Here is a 26,558-nt window from a genome sequence, read left to right as displayed (position 1 = left end):
GGAAGATAACACTCAACAATGACAGGAATTGTTGTATTTCATTATGACTCTCTTCATTATTAATTCATTTGTTTGTTGTGTTTGAGATGGGCAGTTGGAGGCTATCCTTTACTATCTGTTGTTATAAAATTGTAGATCAAATTAGTTTAGTTCTGGTTATGCATGAAAAAAGATGCCCTGGGAAAAAATTGGGGGAGGGGGAAAGCACTTCTTCTTCTCCCCAAAACTTGAATGATATACTCCCCCTCCCTCAGAAACACAGACACAGCTGTGTGGGGAAAGTGAAGATTCATATCAGTAAGTATTCTTAACGTTCATGGTTTTTAAAGAGGAAAGTCATTTAACTATTGACTGAATTGACACAGGAACAAACATCAGATTGTAGTACAGTCCAGACTTGAATTAGCTTTTTTTATATTAACGAGGGAGAAAAAGGAGAAAAGGTGATTACAGGATTTGAAACTAAGATCTAAAGAATATTACACCTTGTGTTTATTTAAACTGCAACATCTTTTGAATTTATGTAAGACTTATTGACACAACAGTGATATAAGTCTGCCTTGGATCTCTACTGAGTAAAATAGCTTCCTTTAAAACTAATAAAACTGCTCCTTAAGAACAGCACTAAAGATGATCGACAAAGAAAAAGGAGATCCTACATCACCTCAGGGAGATATAAAAGGTAAATTCTGGTGAGATCACTTTAATCCCAAAATAGAGCAGGATGCATACATGATTTCTACTGCTAGGAAATAAAAATGTTTCTGATTCGAACAATCAAAACTGCATGTCACAGTGGAACAAAGAACAATGAGTCTCTCTCATTGTCCTGTTTGTTTTTGTTTTTTTAATCTTATTGGCATGAGCCTAAAGGGGAAAGAAGGAGAAAATAAAAAAAGGCAGGGAGAGAAAGGACATGATGAAGGACAGCCTGCAGTCAGCTCCAGCAGAGGGGCCCTGCTGACCCAGATCCAGGCTGAGTGGGTATGATATTAGCAAAGCAATTAAGTGAGATGACAGCCATCAGGAAGGGTCACACTGACAGGGAGAATAGTCTCTCTCTCTCTCTCTCTCCCAACTGTAATGGCTATTGATTTTTCTGCAACCAAAACAAGAGTCTCATCTCAATCCACAAGTGGCTGAGGAAGCCACAATTGGCTCTCATTCCATCTTTCACTCTGACTGAAGACATTTTAGAGAGAAAAACCAAAATCCAAAAAAGTAAGCTCAAAACCAAAATGAAGGACATGCAGCAACAACATTTAACTACATTACCCAACAGCATAGTCAGCATTTACAGAAGACCGTTTAAATCAGCTGCCAGTTCAGCTCACGTGGAGCAGCAGGGCACCATATGTGTCTCTCCATCCCGGCATGCTTTGCTTCAGGCTTGCGACTCAATGGTGTTGTGTTCGATGTGTCTGCTTTAATCTGATCTCAGTGGGTGGTTGTAAGTTTCACAAAAAAGCAGAGGAGGTAGACCAAACTGTTAGCGGAAGAAAGAACAGCTTAAATCCCACAGTGTGCTGTCAGATCAATCTGCAGGAGCATCTGAAGCAGCTCCTGTGAGACAGCCGCAGCGTTTTCATCCACGGTTCTCTCGCGGATTTCTTTCTCTTTTCATCAACTGTTCTCTCCCCACAGAAGGTCAGTATATTTGGAGGAGGCTGGTACCGTATGTATCGAGGAGGATTCGTTTATTTCTTCAGCTGCTCTCCGAAGCTAACCACACCTGCTCATCTGGAACCTCAAGTACACCTCAGACAACCGGGCACTGGGGCGCTTACTGCACAGATTTCCTTCTCACATGATCAACCCTTCACCTTCTGTAGCAATCTCGAATTCAATTTTACTAGCTTTCATTTTTACTAAACGCAGTATTTGGAGTTCTGTGATCAGTTGAGGTGACGTGATTCTGATCATTTTAGAGAGCAGGAGGAGTCAAAGCTGCAAGCGGATTTGATTTTCCTGAGCAATGGTAGAGGATTTTGAAAGCAGCTTTTTGGGTCACAGTTGAGGGAAAACACATATGGTGCAGGAATGTACATTTTACTCGTTTGAGTTAACCACTGTGAGGCTTCTACAGCATTGCTTTGACATCTGCACTACATGTGTGTCTTAGCCATGCGAAACAAATTCACGACCTGCCGAACAAGAGGTGTGATCAGAGCCTCGCGACTGGATCATTCAAACCTAACAGCAGCTGAAAAAAACCAACACACTTTTCGTGTCAAGAGCTCTGCTCAATGTAGAGCAGCAAATGACCTGTAGCATGCCCTTAATTGCTGAGCTACTTAATGTCTGTATAAGCTCTCACATCTCTGCTGAAAGACTTCTGCAATAACCATTCACAGAAATGACAGCAGCCTCTCAGCTTCTGTTTGGTGAAAAAAATGCACTTTCACTTTTTCTCTTCCTTTTAGCAGAGCCTTGGCACGTCTAGACATGCTGATGATCAGCCGTGTGAAACTCCATTAAACATCTAATGTCCACTACATATGTACGGAAAGAGACGTGCTTGCACTCTGCAGATGGCCATTAAGGCTTATGTCAACATTAGGAGGATATCCAACTAAAATTTGGCGGATCACACTCGCAATTAGAGTAATCCTGCGGACAGATGTACCTTCTTATCATCTGCGGACAGTTTGAGTTCTTTGATAAAGAGTCTCTGCCGGGAAATTAATTTCAGGAGAAGACATTTGGTCCATCCCATATCAGCGTTGTTATGAAGGTTAAAAAGGAGTTCTCATGGCAGGCATAGAAATTGCTTCCTTTCAAGTGTATCTTTGGAATACTGACAGAGCACATAGATAGACTGATGCTGCTCACAATGTCACAGAACTGATGCTGAACAGGAAGCTGCTGGCTCTGTGCAACAGCTCGACCCAGAAGGAAAAAGGAAAGGAAATCAGATTTTTTGTGTAAAAAAAAAAAAAGAAGAGAAACAGCTCAAGTCAGCTAAAAATGTTTAAATGTTCAGTCAAGTTTTGCAAAAGCAAAGAGGAGGAAGCAGCAAACAGTTGTTTTTTTTTATGAATCACAGATATTGCATAATACAGCATGAAAGGCTCATTTATGCATCTTACCTGCACCAGTGTGTACGTTACATTGAAATAGAGGAAGGTCTTTTTGCCAGGACGTAAGAACTGATAAGAAAAATGTCTTTGGGAAAAAAACAATATTATATAACAAGAAGACGTTTCTTCTTGAAGACACCGTTTTTTTATTCAAGCTAAAGTGTGTCTGGGACATTAAGAGCGATAACAACATTTAATAGAGATCATAGGACAGCATTGACACCAAGCTTTGAGATAACGGTCATGTCATAGCGTCTCTCCATGGCGTCAGCACAGCAGTGACGTGCGGTGAGGTTCGTGGCTGGTGAGGCACTGACTTTTTCAGAGTCAGATTTACAAATATATGAATCCATTTATAGAGTAGTTTAAACTCACCATTCAATTGGCAGCTTGCACATTGACTACTGGTTGTGTTTCATATCTCATATCAGCATTATTTACACACACATAGAGGTAAGGTGCATATTTGGCCAAGGAAGAACGTTCAATTTATAGCGCCTCAGAATTTTTTTCCCATTGCAATTCCACAATTCATACTCAAAATAAATGTAGGCCTATATACTGCGGTGTATTCATGGTCTTACCTTTACTTGTAAACAAAGTCCATTCACCTATCCTTCTGGACTAAAATATCTGTGACTTTGCTGTAAACATCCTCATTATCTTCTTTTAGTTTTAAAAGTCTTCCATTATTTATCACTTCACGTTTTGATTGAAAGTCCAGTTTTGTGAAATCTTAAAGCTTAGATATAAAATCTTTCTCATCCATTTTTGCAATCAGAGAGAAATTTTAAAATATAAATTCTACATCGAAGAGGAGCAACATCAAACCAAGCATAAACTCTTGGCCTTATGAGCCTCACGCAACCTGACACACGCCCCATTCAGTTGAGGCAGAGGTACTGGCTGCCTCACCTCATTTTATGTCAAATTAGACTAAATATGTTGTAAACACACGTGAAATACATTAGTGAGGACGTATAATAAAAGTGTCTCCAAACATTACATTGGTGACAAACAGTAAGAAAGAAAAAGGCGTACGCTCGACCCAGCTTGTGAGGGATTGCGCAATCTGGGATGAGGCACAACTCCTCGCTGCCTCACCTCGCATGTCTCAGGCGGAGCCAGCCGGAAATATATAATAATAATAATATCAGATCAGTAGAAATATATATATATATATATATATATATATATATTTATTTTATTTAATCATTATTTGTTTTTTTACTTTTGATGATGACAGCTCTGCCTCCCCTGCCTCCCCTGACCGCACGTCTCTGCAGCACAGACACACGATACAAAAATCAAAGTGGCAGCACTCGCATGGGGGCCGAGCAGCACGAGGGGACGCTCCGGTGGAGATATTCTTAAATAAGACAGACTGACATGACAACAGACTCACTGTGAGACCTTAAAAATCTGTGTGATATCGTCAGGCTGCAGGCTGCATCTTCACCAAAGAGGAAATAAAGCTTTAGTGACAGAGGGCCCGGACGAACCATGGCTGACAGGATTTCAGGTTGAATAGATGGATGGACAGCTGGTGATGCTTCGCACTATGTCCCCGTGTTTGACTCACATTTCTACGCTGAGAAGCAAATTTAAAACTGGAAAAAAGGGAGATCATTTTAATTTCAACCGAGTTAAGCCTGTTTACTGCTTTTGTAAAGCTAAGATTTACGAATGTCTTTTGTTCCATGTTTCTGTCAATATCTGTGTCCTCGGGACTCGTTAGAGATGGAGGTATAGTTCAGGGGCCGTCATACTGAGGATTGTTCCAAAGCTCCTAAAGCTGCTCACAGGAGAGGAGGGATATCTGAGGAGTGATGCGCAAGGGTACATGTGAGCAGCTTTTGCTTGAGCCTTTTAACTGACAGGCACGCCCCCTTTATTAGACACCACTCAATGATTGGATGCTGCAGCTTATTACATACTAAAGAAACTTCACAACACCACGGGAGTGTAATAATGGAGAAAAGATGGACTTAAATCGGACAGTAAGGGGAGTGTTGAAACATATTTAAACACACTTTAGTTCTTAAAAGTCAGCAGCCCCAGCTGGGATTAAAGAAAATATTACCAAAGAAATATTGAGCATAACATTCATAAAATGAATCCAGTGCAGCAGTCCCAAGATTTATATTTGATTCATTTTCTAATTCACCATCAAACAAACACTTCATTTGAGGTCTTAAGGTTTTGATGTTCATGTTATCTTAAAATCAAAAGGAGCACAAAAGCCATTCACTTTTTGCATTATTATCATGCCAATGAAGAGACATGTTTATTCTTAATGATTTTCGGCTTTATGAGTATTAATACCATTACTATGTGTATTTTAATCAAATTAAAAGAGTGAACTGCAGAGTGACCATGGCTGCACTGCAGGCGGCTGACAGCTGATCTAGCAGTGATCAGCTAACACAGTCCTCACAAACGCTTTGAGGGAAATTATGTCTCATGCCTCTTCAAACATAAGTCCTCATTTTGTGTTTCCTTCACTTGGTTTCCTTGTGTATCTCTGTGCATCGCCCCCCACTTAGTGCGCACTCAAGAGTTGGAAATGCATACTCTGTCTAAGCACGCTTCATGGGGGCAATCGCGCTTAAGCACCGTATGGAGCAACTTTGCCTGGTGTGAGAGTGCCCTTAAAGGCTTTATATGAGATTTTTCACACTTAAATATAATAGAAAATCAAGCATATCCTCTGAAAATAACTCTGTGAGTCATGACTGTCTACAATGGGTGTAACACCTGAGTCCCACTGTCTGTGATGTTTTCAGAGTTTTCAGAGTCCTGTCTTCACTTTGTTAACATCGTCGGGACGGCCGGCTGACTCCTCCCCTCGCGTATAAAAGTTGTTTAATTGAGGGACTAGAGAAAAGAAGAATAACATACTGTACTCACTGCTTTACTGTGTTTCTAGATCACGCTCATTTCAGGTAAATTTACATGCAGTGTGAAGATACGAGCATAATGAAGATCGCTAGCATTAGCATGCAAACACAACAATGCACCGCAAGTTGTTTTGGTTTCATGCTGGTGCTCAAGGGCGACATCTGCTGGATCAAAAAATCACATATAAAGCCTTTAAGAAGGCCAACAGCACAGACTGAATACAGTGTACTTTATATTAAAAGTGAAAAAGTGGAGGTTTTCTGCTGTGAGAGTATTATTCATTATTCTTTTATTTAAAAAATGATTAAACTTTTAAAGATAATAATCATATTGTGCACACAATTACTGAATCTGTGATGCTCCAAAACACTTTTCATGTGTAAACACTTAAATAATGAGACAGGATATGACTGACTCATAAACATACTGTGCTTTTGTATCACTCTGTGTGGTTTGTCTGTGGCATAATAAAATGTTTATTGGGACATGGCATAATGAGTTTTTCACAGCTTACCGTACCTTTGGTCTCTGGTGGGTGAGGATGCTCATCACAGACAAATGAGATCTTTGGAGTATCTCCGTCTGCACCTGCAGAAACAGTAACAGTTGGTGAATATGAAGAGGCCGCGAAGCAGAAAATGTAATGAAAAGTCTGGCCCTAATGTTCTGGAGCTCACCATCTGTTCATGACGAGTAAAATCAGACATGCTTTCATTCAAAAAGAACTTTAAATAAAAAATGACCCATTCATGTGTGGAAGTGGAACAATTAAAGATTTCTAAGTTGATTTTTGGCCTAGGGAAAAGATGAACGTCTCCACACAGAGAATCACGTTTACCTCTATCTGTCCTGAGAGAACATCATGGGTCAATATTGGATAATGCGGCTGTGGAAAATGTCAAAGTGAAGGTATAATGGAGTTAGGAAAGCTCTCAGGGACTGGTAGTAAATGAATTCCTGAGTGGAAATAAAAAAAAATAACCACAATTATCAGTCGAACTAAAATCTCTGCTCTTTTTAAGATGACAACAAAGGAGACGGTTGTCATTGGCTTTGAAACTTCAAAGGCCTTCATTGTCAAATACAAGAACAGCACAAGTGTTTGTTAAAAAAAAAACATCTGACTCGTCTGCGGTGGCAGCCTTTGTAAGTCACCACATCTCTTTCTTTGTGCTCGGTGTGTGTGTGTGTGTGTGTGTGTGTGTGTGTGTGTGTGTGTGTGAGTGTGTGTGTGTGAAAGTCTCTGCTTCTGTTCAGTACAAGTGCACAATGACATGTTTTCAGCACCAGCAACAAAAAAGAATCCTGGTAAAAACTTCCTTTATAGGACTGTCACTGAGGTATGATTGAACACAGAAATAAAGTTCAATGTGGTAAATAAAAGACTGATTTCTTTCATAGATCAGGTTCAAAACATTCTTACCCAGAGCCGCTATAACCACAAAGCATCGCCGCAACAAAGACTGTGAATCCTCCTCAGACTCTGTCTTTACCAGGATCAAATCACTGCTTTTTCTCTGAACCTACACACAACCCACAATATGTTTACGTATGCCCTCTGGGGGATCTACTTAGTCATTCTGGGAAATGTAGTCAGGTACCTACTTCAATAGAAGTACATAAGGAAGATTGAGGGAGAAAAAAGGACCCCCTTCCTCAGGAAAAAAGGGAGAACTGCAGGGGTTACAAGTGTCTATCCTTCTTTTTACAAGTTACACCTCATACTGTACCTGAGACATGTTGTCCTTATTGGATTAGCCCTGGTATCTTTTATGTCTTACATAAACATACACTAGAGTTCTACATTGAGAAAATTAACTCTGCAATGCACTCTGGGTAGTTGTGTCAAATGGCTTCATTGCTCTTTTCACTAAGCTGCAACATCCAGGAGATCCTGCTCCCAAAAATTCCCTTTTCTCTGTGATGATCATCCGACAAGAATCTAGTAAATGACTGGTTGCCTCCTGGAGCAGCGACATTCAGCACCTTGCTGACCAATAAGGACTGAGAAGATTCAGTAGTAAGTGCCCAGAGTGAAGAGATTCTGGGCGGTCTAAAAAGGACACTGGGTGCAGCTGTTACCCACACGCAAAGATAAACAGACTTACGTAGCATGGGAGCTGAACGTGGCTAATTGATCACCTCATCGGCTCAACCCGACAAATCCACAGTTCACTGGATACAAACACCAAGATCAACTGAACGCTCATTGCATAAGCCCATGAGCTAATTATCAAGCTATACTTCTTGCTCACAGAGGCGAGACAGAAACTGAACACATTCAGCCATTACAACAACTCGCCACTGACTACCTTCTGTCAGTTAGGCTGGAACAGAAGACTTATTTTCCCTGTTCATAGTTCAACTTTGATGAGAGTTGGAGTTATAGCTTTTTAAATACCTTCAAGACTCAGGGCTTTTAAGAAAATGCATGCATTGCCTGCTATCTTTCGCAGCTCGCGTTGGCTGTTTTTCTAAATCTGAAATGTCTCTCCTCTTGTTGTTTTTCACCACAAAATGACTTCAAACCCTGATAGGAAAAAAAAGTGTAATTCGCCGTGAAATGAGAGAAGTCTGACATTATCTCCACACAAAACTCAATCATTAAACACCTCATTGACTTCTCCCTACTGATTTAGATTCTGTTTCCTCTTCCTCTGATTAAGTCAGCTTATCCACAATGAAAGAAAATACAGTTTGTGTCTATTAGGTTAGAACTGAATGATGTCTTAAATGAGAAACACAATCCCTTCTTACAGATGTATCAATTTATTTATAGGAGATAGATATAACTCACTCTGAAACATAAATCTGGATTAAAGTGAAACAATAAACTATGTGACAGAAAATGTTTCAGTTTATCTCACACCAGAAGCCAATATCTCAGACTCACAGCACAGACAGAGTTAGTTATTTTAAACCTGTCAAAATGAAGCTGGGTCATAAATCATCGATACAATTATCAAGTGGTGAAAGGAGCCAGGAGCTGTCTAAGTGTGAAAAACACTTGGAAGCATGATACATCAATTGAAATGGTATTTCTTAATCAGAGTGCTAAGCAATCAGCAAAAACCAATAAGGCCCAGGAGATAAAGAGACACCATTAATTATCAAACGTGGCTGCTGTCCATATCCGCCATTAAAAAAATGGATGCTGAAGATAATTTCAAAGTGAACTATCAATGTCAGGATGAAGTTTTAGGCTTTTTTATATGAACACAAAGTAAGGGTGTACTCCTAAGAGTGCACATTTGTGAGACTATCTTTGTCAACCAGATCATCAAATGCCCACTGACTGAAGTAACTACAGCTAAAAAGATATATCCCATAAAATCTAAAAAGCGTCTTTTTCAATTAATTCCGTTCTGCACAGGCAGAATGAAGAGGCCTGCCTCACAAACGCTGAAAAAAACAAAACAACAAATGTCTGCTGGAGAAAGCTATAAAATCACACTGAGGCCCACGGGCACTGAGTGATGAGAAAAGCTATCTTTACAACACAACCTTCAACGGCTGTCTTATTATCATTATCACATTCACGTTCATTGTTATTGCGTTCATTTAACACCACAGCCAAATGAAGACGAGAGAAAAAACACACCCGCCGACACGCATACAAATAAAATCAAATGTGAGCAGAGACATTGACCTTCATGTGTGTCGGGGCAGGAGTTTAATCCAATCCACCCTGCTGCAGATATGAGCGGCCATCGCCTGACTTTAAGTCCACTCCGTTGAACTGATGAGCAAGAGAGGTTAAAAAACCAAAGCTAGACTTGAGCAGAATACGCAGCACATGCTCGATATTATTTCCTGTCAGATGCCACAAAGTAATTCATAAATACATCAATGACCCTGGTCAGTCTGCTGCAGGTATTTAAACAAGAAATATTTACTGCCAACATTAATCACAACTGGAGTGCTTGTACGCAGCGTTAAGTGGTCGGTATGAAGCCAATATTTTATAGAGTCCTCGGAAGAATACATGCAGGCTAAGACAAACAGGTTGTTAATATGATTATATTACATATGCACATCACACCTCCTGCAAACAGCTGATTTATGATTCCTCAACTCAAACGCCACCTTTCAAACTCACCCTGCGAGGAGTATGTAAATCAGATAGTGTTAACAGATTCATTTCTTAGTGGGGACAAACGATTCTGAGTTTCACAGTTGCAGAATGAGCCGATCACTCACACTAAACTACATGTTGGGGAATTAAGGAGGCTTTTTATCACCAGATACATGCAAACAAAAAGCTCTCAGTTCTGGTAATTTCTCACAATATACATTTACTTGGAAGGCATGCTAGATGGAAAACATTTTTTCACAGTTCATTTTTTTCTCTTGTATACACAAAGACAGAAAACTAAACAAAGGAAAATACTCCACATTGTAATTACAGCATCACATAAATTATATATTTCCCACACATATTTCCCTGGTTGTGACAGGAAGGCAGAAGAAATGAGTTCCAGTGAATTCAGTGTACAGAAAAATGTTTTTTCTTAAAGTAATTGGAAGTCTGGTTTGCCTCTAACGGACAGAGCTGGTTTGAGTCTGACATTCAAACTCCCAAAACCTTTTTCCACTAGACCTCTTTTAAGCTTAGCTTCTCCTCCAGGCTGATTTTATTTATTTATTTCAAATAAATTATTACATAATACATCAATGTCTTTCCAAAGGCCTGTGCACTCTCTGATAATGCCAAGTATATTTGGCATTTTTAACAGCCCAGACTTACCAGGAATAGATTTAATGTTTTCATTATAGATGTTTGTTCCAAAGTAGAGATAAGGTAGTAAACTACACCTTATTAAAATGATGTAGGTTCATAAAGGAGATGTCAGGGGAGCTGTGGCTGTCAGAGAGCGGCTGAGCAGAAGTACTTCTGCAGCTAGGCTTAATGGGAGTCTGCATATATAACTAAACATGGCTGTTGCTGTGTCTGTCTTTATGAGCTACAAGAAAGTTACGACTTTCCATGTTCTCTTCCTTCCCATCTCCCACCCCATCCATTGGAGCAAACCAGCTGTGTCGTCCAGAAAAAGAATGACGGGAAGACGTAAATCACATATCAGAACATGATGAATGAATTACTCACGTTGAAAATCTTTGCTGATGTACATTGTATCATGTGTTGTGAACAAAACGACGCAACAATGGTCAATGGAAACCAAAATCATCAACACATTGAGGGCTGGATTCAGAAATCACACTGAAAATCAAAGAAAACAAAATTTAAATCACAGGCTGATCCAACTTATGTGAGTTTTAACACAACTAATAATGTCACTGAGTAGTGTATGTATTAATTAACTTCATAACATTACTAATGTATAAAATCACAAGGACTCCATGGTCATTCTTTGAGTACCTGAAATCCTTGGAGACAAAGCTTCGCTGCAGCGTCCCTCTACCATATTAAAGCTAATGTAGCGAAGCCTGTCTCTTGATAAGCACGGCAGATAGAGCTGAACACCAGGTGTCACCTTGTTTTTGAGTCTTTATGAAGTCAGGGTACCATTGGCTATGACATAGAGGTCTGTGCCAACCCCCAAGGATATGCCTCCCCGAATAATCACTGACCCACCACCAAGTCGGTCTTGCTTGATGACGTTACAGGGAGCATGGTGTTCACCCTAATGTCTCCAGACTCTTTCCCGCCTGTCACACATGCTCAATGTGAACCTTCTCTCAACTGTGAAGAGAACAGGATGCCAATGGCAGACCCGCCAATTCTGGTGTTCTCTGGCAATACAGCAGCATGTTGCTGGGCTCTGAGCACAGGTCCAGCCAGAGGACGGCTGGCCCCCATGCCACCCTCATTGAGTCTGTTTCTGACAGTTTGGTCAGAAGTAGGTACACCTGTAGCCTGCAGCAGGCCATCTTGTAGGGCTCTGGCAGTGCTCCTGCTGAGGAAAAGATACCGGTCCTGCTGCTGGGTTGAGGCCCTTCTTCAGCTCTCCTGGTATCTCTTTCAGGGTCTGGAGACTGTGCTGGGAGACACAGCCAACATTCTTGCCACCGCACATATGGATGTACCACCTTGGAAGAGCTGGACTACTTGTGCAACCTGAGTGGTCTGCATTTACTGCCTCATGTAACCAGTGGTGAAAAGGACACTAGCAGACCAAGAGACTGGAGAAGAATCACCCAGGAAGGATTTTGCCTTTCCATTGCACTTGTTACTTGCACCAAAGCAGGTGACATTGATTCAGAACCCCTTGTGCTTCCTAGATGGACATACTGATATCCTTGAGGTTAAACTGAATTGGTGTCATCCAACCATACCAAAAAAAGTGTGACAGTTTTAGTTTTTATCAGTGTATTAAGCCAACAGGCTTTACCGGCCCCCTTATGGAGCCCCTCACCACACAGCAGCCTCACAGACTGCAGGGGCCTCGAGTCTAAACCAAACTCTTACAAACCAGTGTCCCAATATATGTCAAGTAAAATCAAACTATTTGTGTGGGTAATGCATTATGAGGAAAATAGCTTAATTTTTCTCCTTAGAGAGGTTAACAGATTTAATTTTACAGAAGCTAAATATTTCAAAACAGCTACGGATAAATCAAAAATGTGGTCTTTTTCTGGTACATGGCCCCTGGCTGGAGGTGCTCTGCCTAAAACTACATTTTAAGTACTATAAACCTTTTGTGCTGTAAGTTGTATGTTATAATAAATGACATATATGGAATGAACAGAATAATACATGCTTAAAAAAAAAAATATATATATATATATATATATATATATATATATATATATATATATATATATATAAGCTTTAGTATTTAAAAGTTATGCAACATCTTAAAAATGGTGTTACATTTCTTTAAATAACACATTTTCTGTGCAACTAACTAACATTTGAGAGGTAGCCTCTAACCTTCCACAGTCGTAGGAGGTTTGCAGATTACAGCATTTTGAGACCATTCGGGTCTCTGAACAGGGACACTGAAGGCTTTTAAGAAATATGATACCAGCATCACTGGTCCTTCAGTGACTGTATTCAAGAGGGCAGCTGAACCTGCCGTTCATAGTTCACTGATCTCTTAAAAGCTCGGGAAGCACACCCTTCGCTCACGGCCTTTTGACCAGTGCACAGAAGTGTATCATGCTTTTTAATAACCTCTGGTGCTAAATATTCAGCAGCAGATTCAAGCATAGATATCACGGCCACAAGCCAAAACCAAAACAATGCTGTGGGAATAGAAGAGGATTGATTCTGCACTATTGGTCAAATAAAGGTTTCTTCCTAAAGGCTTGATGAACAAATCTAGCTTCATGTCCATATGAAACAAAGCTCTCACACCTTTTAGTACACAGGGATACATTTTCCTCAAATAGTATTAATGGCTGAACGTTAACAGCAGCATCTTTATGTCCCGACTTTAGCAAGGGTGTTGAAGTTGCAAATTATTTACAGGCATTACTTTAAAAGCCTGTGATGGTAAAAAGATGGTCTTAATGGTCTTACAAAAAAAAATCCCATCATGGCCTCCCCCTTTCACTTTCATCATGTTCACATCAGAACAATTTACTGCAGTTAAATGGTAAATGGAGTGTGCTTTTATAGCTTTTCTATTCTTCTGAAAAAGTGTTATTATAAGTTGTTATAGTTTTAATTGCACACAAAATCAACTGATAGGACTATTAAACCATTAATTGTCTGATCCAGTCACAGAAATATAATTCACATACAGCAGAACAATGGGTCAACGGGATCCATTAGCACTAAGTTGTTGCTAAAATATTGTGTCTATCTTTTAAATATACAGGAAGAGGAATAAATATTTTCATTTGCTCTTTGCAGGACAGTGAATAAATTCAAAGTGTTGTTCTTATGAATGAATGTTACCATTACATTACTTTACTTGTTGGTGACATAAGTTACTTCAAGTTAGCGAGGACAGCTACTTTGTTTTATATTACAGGTGGGATTTTGACAATTGACTATAAAATATTCTGAAAAATGTCCTTACAATTAATTTAGTTATAGCTTTGCCAAGAATAAGTGTCCCAATTTTGCGGTATATCATCATGTGCTCCAGTTTTAACGATCTCCTGAAGTTGTCATGGTAATGATAATCAAGTGACATCTGAAAATAATCCAAAAAAGAAATGAAGAACAGTTTTTTTTTTGTTGTAGAAATCAAGTAAAAGGTTGAGATAAGCTGTGAGTGCAACGTGCATTATTACTGGAAAATGTAAAAGAAATTGGAGTTAATTGTGGGTCAAGATTGGACTTGTACTACACACAGCTCTAACAGAGTCGACATCATCAGAATGAATGTCTACATTAATAATGTGCTGAATGAGTGTGTGCAGATAAACAGATGCAATACTGTGTATGTACATCTTTAAACAGGAGACAGTGGTAATGCCTCCATCTAATACAAGCTGCTGCCTGACAGCAGCCGAGGAAACGTGTTTTTGACTGTTGTCACTCGGAGAACACTCCCAGGCAAAAACCTTCGCTACAGAGCGTTGTAGAACTTCCGTTGAATAGTTCCTCACCAGAGGCAAAAACAGCCTTGAGCTACAACATTGTAATTTGCTGACCATAAAAACAGGAGTCATTTTGTTGTGGCCTTTTCTAATAGGAGAAATGCCTCTGGGTAACTTCAAATCAAATTCCCCAGACAAAAGTGGCTCCCCAGGCCGACCTAAACTACATTTCATATTGTAAATTATCCTTGATTGGGTACATTGCAAGAGAAACTCAACACTTGCCTGGCAATGAGACTGTGTACTGGACGCACGCACACGTCACACTTCTGTAGAATACTGCTGATGCAATATCATCCACCTACAGTGACTGCTTATTCTAATTTTGATGAGACAGTTCTATGTCAGAGGAAGCAAATGACCCGTGCTAAACGACCCGGGATCTGAGCAAATACATTGTGTTACCCAGTAGAGTGCCTGCCTGCCTGCCTGCTCAGGGAGGACAAGGACTAAAGCCCTTAATCTCCGCTCCGATTCTGGATCACTTGCCAGGTTTTAAATGTCATCAGTGTGGAAGTGTGTACTGACTCGCATGGTCGGCCAGTTAAAACAACAACACTAGGTGCTTAAATATAAGTACAGGAACACATGCAGTTAAGCTGGGTGACAGTGCATCGATTTAAAAATAGCACCACACTTGGTGAACAGGAATCAGTGCCAAGACCATCGAAAATTGACACGTGCACCGTCTGGTATGAGGGATGATAATAAACACGGCTAAATATGAAGTTCAGATTAAATGTGATAATACCACTGCTATTACCAACTCCAACACCTTCTCATTTGCCAGAAAACAAATGTAACGTGGAGATGAGTGAAACACTGTCAGGACAGGAAGCATTCAGCAGTGACTGTGTGTGCGCCAGTAAAAGGCTAAATGTGCCTTATAACCAGAAATCGACTTCACATCCAAGGGGACATCACTTCACTCTTAACAACACATGAGGACTTGTGATGGCAAAGGCTTTGTTGTCTGGAGGATGAGTGTGGGCTACAAGTAATGCTCCATCTGCAGTACACAATAAGACTTTATAAATACACCAAGGCACACTGCAGAGTTTGCACACCTAAAATGGGATTAGGCTAAGAATTTGACTTTAAATACAAATCTTTGCACTTGGAATATTAATGTCGTGGCAAAGTATGCTGCCATAAACTAAACGATTTAGAGCCACAGTAACACTGCTTACCATTCATTGGCAGTTGTGTTCATTTGCATAGTAGTTGTGTCATATGTTAAAGGCTTTAAGTCATAAGGATCTGCTTATACAAATTAAATTGAAGACGCTTTTCAAACGTTTTTATTTTATTTTAAGCCTGTTATATGTGCCTGACCTTTTTGTCAATAAGCTACTCAACTTGTTTTAGAAACCCTTTATGTTACTGTAAAAATCTCTGAAAACGTAAAGTCTTTTTTTCACCCATCTCTTTGCAGAAGCGCTTGCGCACAACGTAATGATAGTCGGACACAGCGTTTGGTGGGCTATGGTCCACGGCAAAGGGGGGTAGCGATGAAACCAATGATCCTCCTCTCATTCATTCATCACAGGACAAGTGTCAGTGTTCTGTATGAGCTCTCTTGCACGACCCAAGCGGACGCGAGAGTCAGCGTGACGACTGTTTCCAACTACGCCGAAAGAAAAGCTTACCTCCCCGGCCGCTCGCCGCTCCTGTCCCCCGGCGTTTGTCCCTGTTCCGCGGCGACGATGCTCATGAAGGAACGCTGGTTTTATCCCGCAAACACTGTTGATGCATTTTACAGCCAAAAGAAGAGAGTGCTCTGGTATCGGCTGTGTGCTGGTGAGTAAGTGTCCTTGTCTGTGCCACGGGCTGCACGTCACCTGGTTAAGTGACCGGGACTTGGCAGACGGTTCCTGCTGGGCTCGCTGCGCGGTGCTGAATGCTGAGATGTGCGAGACTGCTTGGACCGCCGCTTGTGTGAGGATTGCTGTGTGTAGACACATTTTCATGATGCTGCTGCTCCGCCCTTTCACTGTGATTGGTTCACGCAAGCCCTACTGCGCCCCCATCCATCACTACGCGCAATTGCATGCACCTGCAGGGAGACTCTCAGCCCGAGAATGGATAAAAACGTCGTTCTCTTACGTATAAGGGTCTTGGGATTAAAGCCAGTGGGTGAGTTTCAGAGGTGTGTGCATGTCCAGGCTTTGTGAAGTTATTATGGTTCTATTCTCACAACTGGAGAAATATCCATTTATCACAGTTATTTTTAATAAAGACACCTGTATTCATTCAGCAATTACATGCTGAAGAAACAAGCATTTACACCTCATGTCAAAATAAAACTAAAAAAACTGAAGCTAGTTATCATTGATATTACATTCAATTAGTTCTATCAACATCTAATAGCCTATCGTTTGCTTCCATAAAGACTTTATCAAAAGAGTCATTTTAAAGAGTAAAAACAGACAACGTCAAAAATATTATCAAAAATAATAATAATTAAGTTATTACATTTTAAAATAAAAGTATAGAATTAAATTTCCTTGTACGTCTTTGGTATCAGCATTTGCCCAGCACTATTAACTCAAATTAAAAAGAATTACAGTAAGAGTTTTTGACTTTAAAATGTTTTCCTTATCTTTGTATCCCTTTCTAGGGCTTTTTACCTGTTGCTTAACTAAGATATTTAGCTGACCTTAAAGATTATGACCCTGTGGCACAACATGCAAGGTTATTTGGTTCACTGTTGTTTTGCTGCCCCTTTTCTGTAATCGAACGTGTTTCATGTTTTCACTTAATTCACCTGATTAGCTCTCCTTTTTGGACTGTATGGAAGAGTACATAATGAGAGGGCAGAAAAACCTAATTGTTTTTATTAGTGCATATTATGGTTTGGTGATATCAGGGTTTTTTTTACTGTTTAGCCCCGCCCATCTCCACCTCGGGTCTAATTGGTCACCTGTGATAACACTGTAAACAGCACAGTAGCCTGTAATAAGCAGTAAGTGGATAGGTTGATAATAATAAAATTCATGCTGGATGAATTCATTAAGTTGCTTTAGTTTCAGGGTCCTGGCTCAATGTCATGACTTACTGAGACACTAGAGCAGAACAGAACCATTAACTAATGTTATTAGCAGCACCAGTGCTTTTCATGCTAAACATATTAAAAAACAGTGAACACAGGGAATGGTAATGGGTGCAGTGTAACTGTTTTTTTCTTTGCTTACCAAATCCAATGCTGTGTTATTTTACTCTGTTTAGAGGATATGACAGAAATAATTTAAATTTATGTGTATTTCTATGTATATGCACCTAGTGGTGCAACCTGAACACATCATCAGTGATGCGTCCCGGGGTCACCGGATGTTTCGGGTCTTACAGCAGACACCCTCACACGCTGCGACCCAGTCAGGGGTGATCAGTCCCTGGCTCACATCAGGCTCACAGCTCGCAGCCCCACCCAAACGTCATGCATTATTTTAGAGTTGATTGGCTGATATTATTCAGAGTGGCTCGGGTGATTGGCTGTCTGTCTGTGAATGTAGCAATGAATTAGTCGGCAGGAAGCGGGATGGTTTGAAAGCTAATGAAGTTGTAAAAATGAATGAAGTGGATTTCTTACTCCAGCAAGGTTTGAAAAAATTAATTTGCAAGAGAAGTAGGAGTTAAAGCACATTGGAGCCCACCCGCCGAGGGATCATCACCCAAACTATCAGTAAAACAAAGAAAAAAGTGGTTAACGGTTAGCATCGAGAAGACGGTGCTCTTCTGTTTTCCGTGTCTGTTATTCTGCTAAGATGGTACCTGGTCGAGGACAGGTTTCACAGATCTTAAACCTCTTTCTGAGAGGATCACAAAACATGACAGCGCGGTGAAACTGAGCTAACTTGGAAAAAGTCAATGTGGCTACGCAAACTTACAGCGCTTACAGGCGATCCATTGAGCAGCATAACAGACGGGTGGAGGAAAACCGGTACGTGCTCAATCGGATCATAACGTGAATTAAACTGTGATACGGCACTACGGAGCCTCAACGACTTTGGCAGACTCTCTTAACCCAGGAATATTCAGGTGCATTTTTTTTAATTGAGAGGAACTTTTCCACCCTGAAGAGGATAAAAATGTTCACCCGCAACACCATGGGACAGCCACGCCTCAACGCTTTGGCGATGCTCTCTATAGACCGCAAGCTGATTCAGCAGCTACAGGACTTCATCCCTAATGTCAGCAACAAGCTTGCACAGAGGAAGAACCGCCGTGCCGCTTTTCTCTTCAAGTGAGCCCGCAGCTTTGATAAGTAAGAGTTTAGAGCTTGTATGTGAATTGTTCATTTTTGATGAACTGATTGATGTAGAGAGGGTGACATGTGTCAATGTGGGCTTATCTAAGGATTGTTGTCATAGAAAGGATCTGTATCCCTAAAAAGATGTCTGCGTGCTTCCTTGTGGACTTAGGTGGTTTTGCACTCTGTTGCTGTTGGCTTTGATGGTCCTGTTAGTTCATTAGTTCTCAGCTCAGTTGTATTGGTTTATGAGGATGGAATATTTCATGTTTAATTTAGGCTTGTGACAGTAGGAGGAACTCTAACTCTCTCTCTCCCACTCTCTCTTTGCGAGTGTGTGTGTGTGTGTGTGTGTGTGTGTGTGTGTGTGTGTGTGTGTGTGTGTGTGTGCGTGCGTGTAAGAAGCCACTCTGCATAGTATTTTGCTAAACCAAAAATGACCCCTTGACATGTAAAAAATTAAATAAATCCCATCAGTAGCGAGAGTACTGTAGTTTTCCTGGTATATCATATCTTAAAAAGGTTGTGCCCCACCAATTTTTCACACAGAAATGCAACTGGGTATGGCCATATGTGACAGTTGTGTGTACAAACAACTCTCTGATGTACGTCACTTTGGATAAAAGCGCCTGCAAAGTGAATTGTAGAATTGTAGAACAAGCCATATAAATATGTGTCAGCCTGTGGCCATAATGCTCCTTTATATTCTTGAATGTGGATGGATTTTTTTGATTTATCTGAATATGTCTTGAGTACCATTTGATAAAGACAAAGTTTCCACACATCAGTCTTTTTTCCTTCATAAGGATCCCCATTAGTACCAGCATACGCATCGGCTATTCTTCTCGGGGTCCAACACATATACTCTGAATGAGGAACTTGACATAGGCTGGTATGACAGGTTTGTGTACAAACGGGCCATTAAAATATGTGGAGGACCACATGATTGGGGCAGCAATTAATACAAACATTTTCATCACATTTAAGAAACTTTCAAAATTGCAAATTTTTATTTGAGGCTTGGCAGACCCTTGACTTCCATGCTCCTCTGAGCTTTGTGTAAACTGATACTAAATGGCTTGTTAGGACCCAATTGCCAAATTAATCATGGCTTCTCCTACACAAGCTCTTAGAGGACAGAAATACTGCTACATCAATGCTCCAATTAAGATTAAGCAACATTTTAATCTTAATCTGATTAGGCGGTTGGATTATGTAGCCAAGTCTCCGTTGGTCAAATCTATCAGCTGCCTTTGTTCTGATAACAAATGCTCATACTATCGTCTTTAAGCACAAAAACACACATGTTGTGGAAATGAATAGAATATTTCAAGAGAATTACAGGTATCTATCTTTGAATCTGTCGTTTAAACTGCCATTTCCACTGAAAATATTTTTTTCTCTCAAGAACAACCAAATGTATTGTGACTCTACAGTCTGTGCACAATAGAGAGCTGTTAGATACCTTTACAATCTTTTGTATGATTTGTAAATTAGATGTGAAATCCATGTGTTTAGAAATATTTTTATATAGTACTTATTGCAATGAAATAATCACCATACAACAGCTATATGTTGATTGCTGATCATCTGCAGTGTACGAACCTACTTCACACAGGACTCACACATCCACCTGACTGAGTCTCTCTGTTGCTCTGTGAGTTTTGTGACCAACAGCCAGCAAAGGCCTCGTGTCTGTGTACAAGACAGCTAAGGCCATCTCTGTGTGTGTGTGTGTGTGTGTGTGTGTGTGTGTGTGTGTGTGTGTGTGTGTGTGTGTGTGTGTGTGTGTGTGTGTGTGTGTGTGTGTGTGTGTGTGTGTGTGTGTGTGTGTGTGTGTGTGTGTGTGTGTGTGTGTGTGTGTGTGTGTATTTCTTTGGTGTCCTGCCACAAAACTCTGCTGCCAGAACACCAAAGGGTACCCATGTGTGCATCACACTGCACCTTGGGACAGGCTCACTGAAGCACCTTTATTTCCTGTGGCTCCGTCGGTGGACATCTGTATTCTGCCAAAGCACCGTCACAATAGCAGCAATGCTTGAACAGAGCTTTGTTGTGGCAGGATTATTACACAAGCATGATGTTAAACTTAATTTAAGCAGCTTGGCAGGGAACAAAACAAGTTTTACTCGCTATAAACACATTCATTATCGCTAAAAATGTGTGCATTGTGTGTGCAAAAGCTTTGGCTTTTGGAGTCAAGTGGACAATTGTTGTACCTTTGTTATTTGCAGTTCTGCTTTAGCAAAGGTAGCGGCTTGGGACATGCACACACATGCACTGATATTGTTCCATACAACACCCAAAGCTTGCACTTTGTGAGACTATTCTGAAGGGATTTTCTTCCTCAGAGGGACACAAAGACAGGATGAGGTCAGCAGAGCCAGTGTGGGATGGTTTGTTCTGCAATATGGCATACTGAACAGAAGATGAAAAGACCTTATAGTTGGGGGTCAAGGTTCCAGTTTAATGCTGCATGTTGCAGACATCATACCACTATTAGTATCAATACAGTTTGTACATTTGAGGCAGTTATCCCAGCATGCACCGCCCGCTCAATGAAACCAGAAAGACTAAAAAAAACACATAAATAAAGCACACAAATAAAGCAGCTCAGTCTCCAGAAACAGTATAGTTATTTGTTGCTTTAAAAAAAAAAAATGAATATACACTCAGAAAAGTAGCAACATTTATAATTTTCAGGTTTTATACATTCCTAAAAATTAAGCAGCTTTCTCAAAAAATTAAGCAGCTAACTTTCGTGATTTAAATTGGTACCACTTTAAACTGTAACAATAGATTTAAATCATTACATATTCTCTAAGGCTGTGATAAATTCACCCTATACACAAAAATAGACCAAACAGAGCATCATAATCCTAGAGACTTCATTATTGACAGTAAAAAATAAGTTTAAGTGACTTCTGTGACATTATTTGTCTGTGAACACCCTTTTGAGTTCAAACAATATGGCTGTCCCCATCATAGTGTTTTAGAAGCAGAAGGGACATGAGAGGAAGGGAAGAAGGGAACAAAAGATTGAGAGAGAGGGAGAGAAAGAGGAAGAAGCAGAGAGATATTTGTGAGAGAAAGCACAGAGTTATTGTTGAAATGTCGTTCGCTCACACGGCATAAATTCAGTGTAAAGGCAAGAATTGAAAAAAATACTGAAGAAAGGGCAAATCAGTGAAAACCTGTAGATCATAATCACTGTGGCTCTATTGTGCTTTACTTTGCAATATGTTTGGGCTTCTCAGATATATTAAGGTGTTACCTACACCCCATTCATTCATAATTACGTTACACCTTCTGGCACGTCACGCAGATTTTCAGAGATAAAGATATCTGAAAAAATAAAACTCATGATGTATTGGAAATAGAAGAGTGAACAGGTGTATATGTATAATTCATTCTGATAGAGTTTGAGGAAAACAGGATTATTGAAGCAGAACCACTGTAGAATTTTATACAGTATGATGGGAAACTTAATGATGCAGTGGTTTGTGTGGAACGATTTCATTGGAAACTCTGCTGAGTGGGAAGAGAAAGTGGATTTCAAACTAGGAGCATTTTCTCCTGTAAGAGACAGCAGCTGGCCAATTTACAAGCAGCATGAATAATGCACAGACCCTCGGCCGTGAGCAGACGTCCTCTGTGTTCTTTGCCACAATGGACAGACATCCATCATTGGAGAAACAGGAGAGGTAACGTCTCACGCTTCATTAATAGTGATATGGAGCTCTTAAATCCTGTGCTCTGATTGGTCTTCCTCACATTCTCACTGACACTGTCTCTATCTCATTGATATGCTGCTGCCAGTCCTTACCATGTACGTGTTTATGTACATGTGTGTACATAATGTTTTGGCTCTCATAAGCATAGATCACTTACCTTTCTATGCACAGCGCCTGAGGCTAATAACAGGACACTCTCAAAGGATAACTTTTTCTCTCTTTTCCCCAACAGAAAGCCTCACTGCTGATTCCTGCGTTACTGTCGTGGACCTGCGTTAAGCAGCAGGTTTGAGTGCTCAGAGAAGTCTCAGGCAGGTTTATTGCATTCTATCAAGAAAGCCCTCAAGGGCTGCTGTCACTCTTCAACACTGTTTTGCTTTTGCTCACATCCCCCCATGCTGTTTCTGCTCAAACAACACTGAAATACAGTAAAGAGTTTCACGGGTAGAGTCTCCAATTTTAACGGATAGCTTCATAATTCTGAGGAAAATATTGCTATTTTTGAACTCTCATAGTCTGGTCTGTATTTTGTCTTAATGTGCAGCGCTGAAATTAAGCCAGCCAGCCAAATAATCCCCATTCTACTTTCTAAACGTATTATTTGACCTTCCCACTGGGGAAAAAATGACAGCATAACAAGGTTTTAACACAGCTTTAACTATAAAAGTACTGTGTCTGTAGGGAAACACGCGCTGGTGCAAGCTCTCGCACTCTGCTAAAACAACTTTCAGCAAGTGTTGGACCCCTCAGGCTGAGGTCAAGGACGGCTAACAAATAAAGACACATACTCACAAAAGACCCAGAGTGATGATGTATTTTGAGGCTGATGTCTAAACAAACACCTTGTTGTTGCTTCTCAGCTTATCCTGTGTCATTCCTACATAAACACGTGATTCTCTACTAACACAAGGACTACACACAAACAAATGTGTCACAGATCTCTGGATTATTAAAACACTGTGTACAGTACAGGTCCAGATAACCCAGCTCTGTCTGAAGCAGCAGTTGTCAACACATAGATGTGAGTACGTTTGGTAAGCATTAATATAGAGAAAAACAATCTCCTCAGAAAGATGGTCGAGGTTCTGGGTGTCCTCTGCTGCTTTCTGCATCCCTGCAGAGAGAACAAGCGAGCAGCAGAAAAGAGGACAAAGACGCTTTAGTTGTTGCTGCCAGATGTATAGACACGATTACAACAAAGTAAGTGGAGCAGCAAACACGTCTATTTTCCCACACAGCATCTTTTTATGTGCTGCAGAATGAGACTAGCCTTGAAAAGGATGAAAAAAGCAGATGAAGAGGATTATGTGCTTTAATTCAGTTTGATGGAGAACATGTGGAGGGGCATGACCTATTAGGTATCTATGGAAACACTCCATCATCTGCACCACTCTCACTGTCTCCTCCTCATCATCCACCACCTCCATAATGGCTCTCTCATGCTGTGCCCAGTGTTTGGCCTTTTAGTTATTTGTGGGAGTCATTGTTCTGTTTTTGATTTCTAGATAGATCAGTCCGTGCTCAGAGCTTCTGAAGCTTCTGCCACTGCAGCCGACCAGCCAAAGGAGAGTGTCTGTCAGTAGGGCATGCTGCTGGGTGGATTACTTGACAGTACTAGTTAAATGAATGTGTAAGTGTGTGTGTGTGTTTCCTAGTACCTTTGTCACAGAGGATGTGTGATTGTTAGTCACTTTTAAATGTGTTTTTGGTAGCTTTGGTCTATATTCTTTATTTAGCTTCCTGCAAAAAAGTGATTGGGTTTTTACATAAATACACTTTTCTTGCAACAGTTTTGCTTCGTAAGTTTGGGATTGTTCTATCATTTATTAATAAATGTGATGTGGTCTGTTGACATTAGCAATTTCGCGACCCAAAGAATCAATTGTTTAACCAGATTTTATTCATAGAAAAATACAATTTCAATCGCACAAATAAAAGTCTTCCCCTTATTGTGCCACAGAGAGAAACCTCTACCTCTTGACATCACAGGCATTGAGGGAATAAACACAAAGCAAAAGTTGGTCAGCCGATGAGACAGCAGGGCGAGGCAGCAAGAGAGAAAAAGAGGGTGGGAGAAAGACAGATACTTTGGGACATTAAGGAGGGAGAGCAGAAGCACTCCTCACCAGCTTACTATAATCATCACCGGCCCAATTTTAGAGGAAGCCTCTCAATTATCTGCTGGCTCGTTGGCTGTCAGACACAGACTCATACACAGACTTAAAGATGGCTGTGTCGGTCTGTGTAAGTCCTCGACACAATTTAAAAGAAAAGCCTCATGTAGTCAGAAACACAGAGTTTCCTCCTGGCTCTTCAATAACTCGTGCACGTGTGTTTGTACTTGTGACCCTTGTGAGTGTACAGTTTACATGCAGTAAGGTGATGTTGTGTCTGTCTCTCTACATGTGTTTCTCACCAGACGTTTCTCATTCTCTGCCAGCCCTCAATAAACATTCAGCTTGTACCCCCAAAACACACATCACACAATTATATAATTTTGCTCACAGTTGTCTTGCTCTAAAAATACTCCAATAGCAGAGAGCAAGTTTCTGGGTCGCAGAAATGAAAAAAGTGCCTCCATGCTGGTTAAATGACATGGTAACAACTTCCTGTCAGGAAAAGTTTGAATTCAAACACATTTTTGACCCAGTGTTTCTCTCTGATACCTGCTGCTCTGAATGCTTCCGGCAGAGACAGTTTGCCACAATTTGTGAAAACTATTCCCTTTTATGTGAAGAATACGGAAAGATCTTTGCTCTGACAATCCATTATGTGCCAACATTTTGCACAGCAGTAAGCTTAGCTTAGCATTAAAGCTGAAACAGGGATATAGCTATCGTGACTCTTTCCAATATAATTTCTTGTCAAGAATTTGGATTCATCCTCACCTAAGCACAGGAGAGACATCGACTGAAACGGCTTTGTTTGCACCTGAAGAACAGGTCAAAATGATACATCCACCTTTTGCAAGAATATGCATGAAGGGGAGTCAATGAGTATGAACTGCAAAGTGAACAGATGAACCATCACCCTCATACAGTCATCGACTGAATTACAAGAATGTACCTTGAAATGACATTCAGTTCTTTATAGTTTCAACAGGTGATCAAAGGTGATTCAATTATGCTCCAGGTGTTGCTCTGTGGTACATGTAGGACTGGAGGACTCCAGCTGATTGCCAGCCTTGTTCACACCTCCAAACAAATAGATCTTTCCTCCGCACATTGTGGCTGCTGCTGAATGGACCAGCTCAGAAAGAAGAGGGACCCACTGGTTGGAGATAGTGTCGTACCTGAAGAGAAACATTTAGATTTTTTAAAATGACATTCTGTGCAGCACTAAAGTAATTTAACCGTTCATAAATTGCACTTTGCAGTTAGTCATTTAGACCCACCAATAATATACAGAAACACTCTGATTTAAAGTTCCCACTGGACTGAATTCACAGAGAAATGCTGGTTTTTGCTCCAGGGCTGACATGAATAATTAGCAGAATGCCTACACCACTAGAAAAGATGAAGAAGACCAACCTTTATGTACAATGACAGCAATGTTATGTAACTTTGTTTTAATGTTTTCCAACAACCTGCCAAGGGACTACAGGTGGAAATTAGCCTATGGCTATAACCTGCCATATTTACATGTTTTATGTTCATTAATGTGCACTGTCCCTATTTAAATAAATAAATTTAAATTTAAATTAAATCAATTACAAAAAACAACATATGTTTGGCGCTACAAGCCATTAGTCTCTAGAGTTGGGCTGTGTGTCAGCGTCAAGCATTGGACCTTTCTCACTGAATTGTCTTTTGGAAAAGACTTCAACACCAAGGTGAATACTAAATCGACCCAGACCAGCACCCATAGACGCAGCAAGATGAAAGACCCTGACACAATGACAACAAGACACCGGGTGATGGGATTGTGTGCTTGTAAGAGGAGGAGTGGGCACTAATACGGTATGTATATTTCGTAACTTTGAACTTGTGATTTTGTGTGTTTTTTAGTGTGATGTGTTAGCAGTGTAATCCTTTGTCCATGTTCCACTGATCAAAGTAGACGAAAGCCTTTCAGCAG

At 40.4% G+C, this 26,558-nt stretch overlaps 1 protein-coding gene across 2 annotated transcripts in view; it reads right to left on the bottom strand.

The window, feature by feature from the left end:
- The window catches only part of LOC132985210 (kelch-like protein 29), a 139,939-nt gene extending 123,504 nt beyond the window's left edge, over positions 1–16,435 (bottom strand). The window contains exons 1-2 of one of the 2 annotated variants that reach the window (XM_061052462.1): positions 16,148–16,435; positions 6,496–6,569 (exon numbers count right to left, since the gene is read on the bottom strand). The gene's annotated coding sequence lies outside the window, so the exon portion shown is untranslated. The remainder of the gene's footprint in view (positions 1–6,495; positions 6,570–16,147) is intronic. The other variant, XM_061052461.1, reaches the window with a different exon arrangement.
- Between the last annotated feature and the right edge of the window lie 10,123 nt (positions 16,436–26,558).

Source organism: Labrus mixtus, chromosome 12, assembly GCF_963584025.1.
Source record: "Labrus mixtus chromosome 12, fLabMix1.1, whole genome shotgun sequence".
Classification (NCBI taxonomy): domain Eukaryota; kingdom Metazoa; phylum Chordata; class Actinopteri; order Labriformes; family Labridae; genus Labrus; species Labrus mixtus.
The sequence above is the reverse complement of the archived record's forward strand: the minus strand, read 5'-3'. Positions and strand labels throughout refer to the sequence as shown.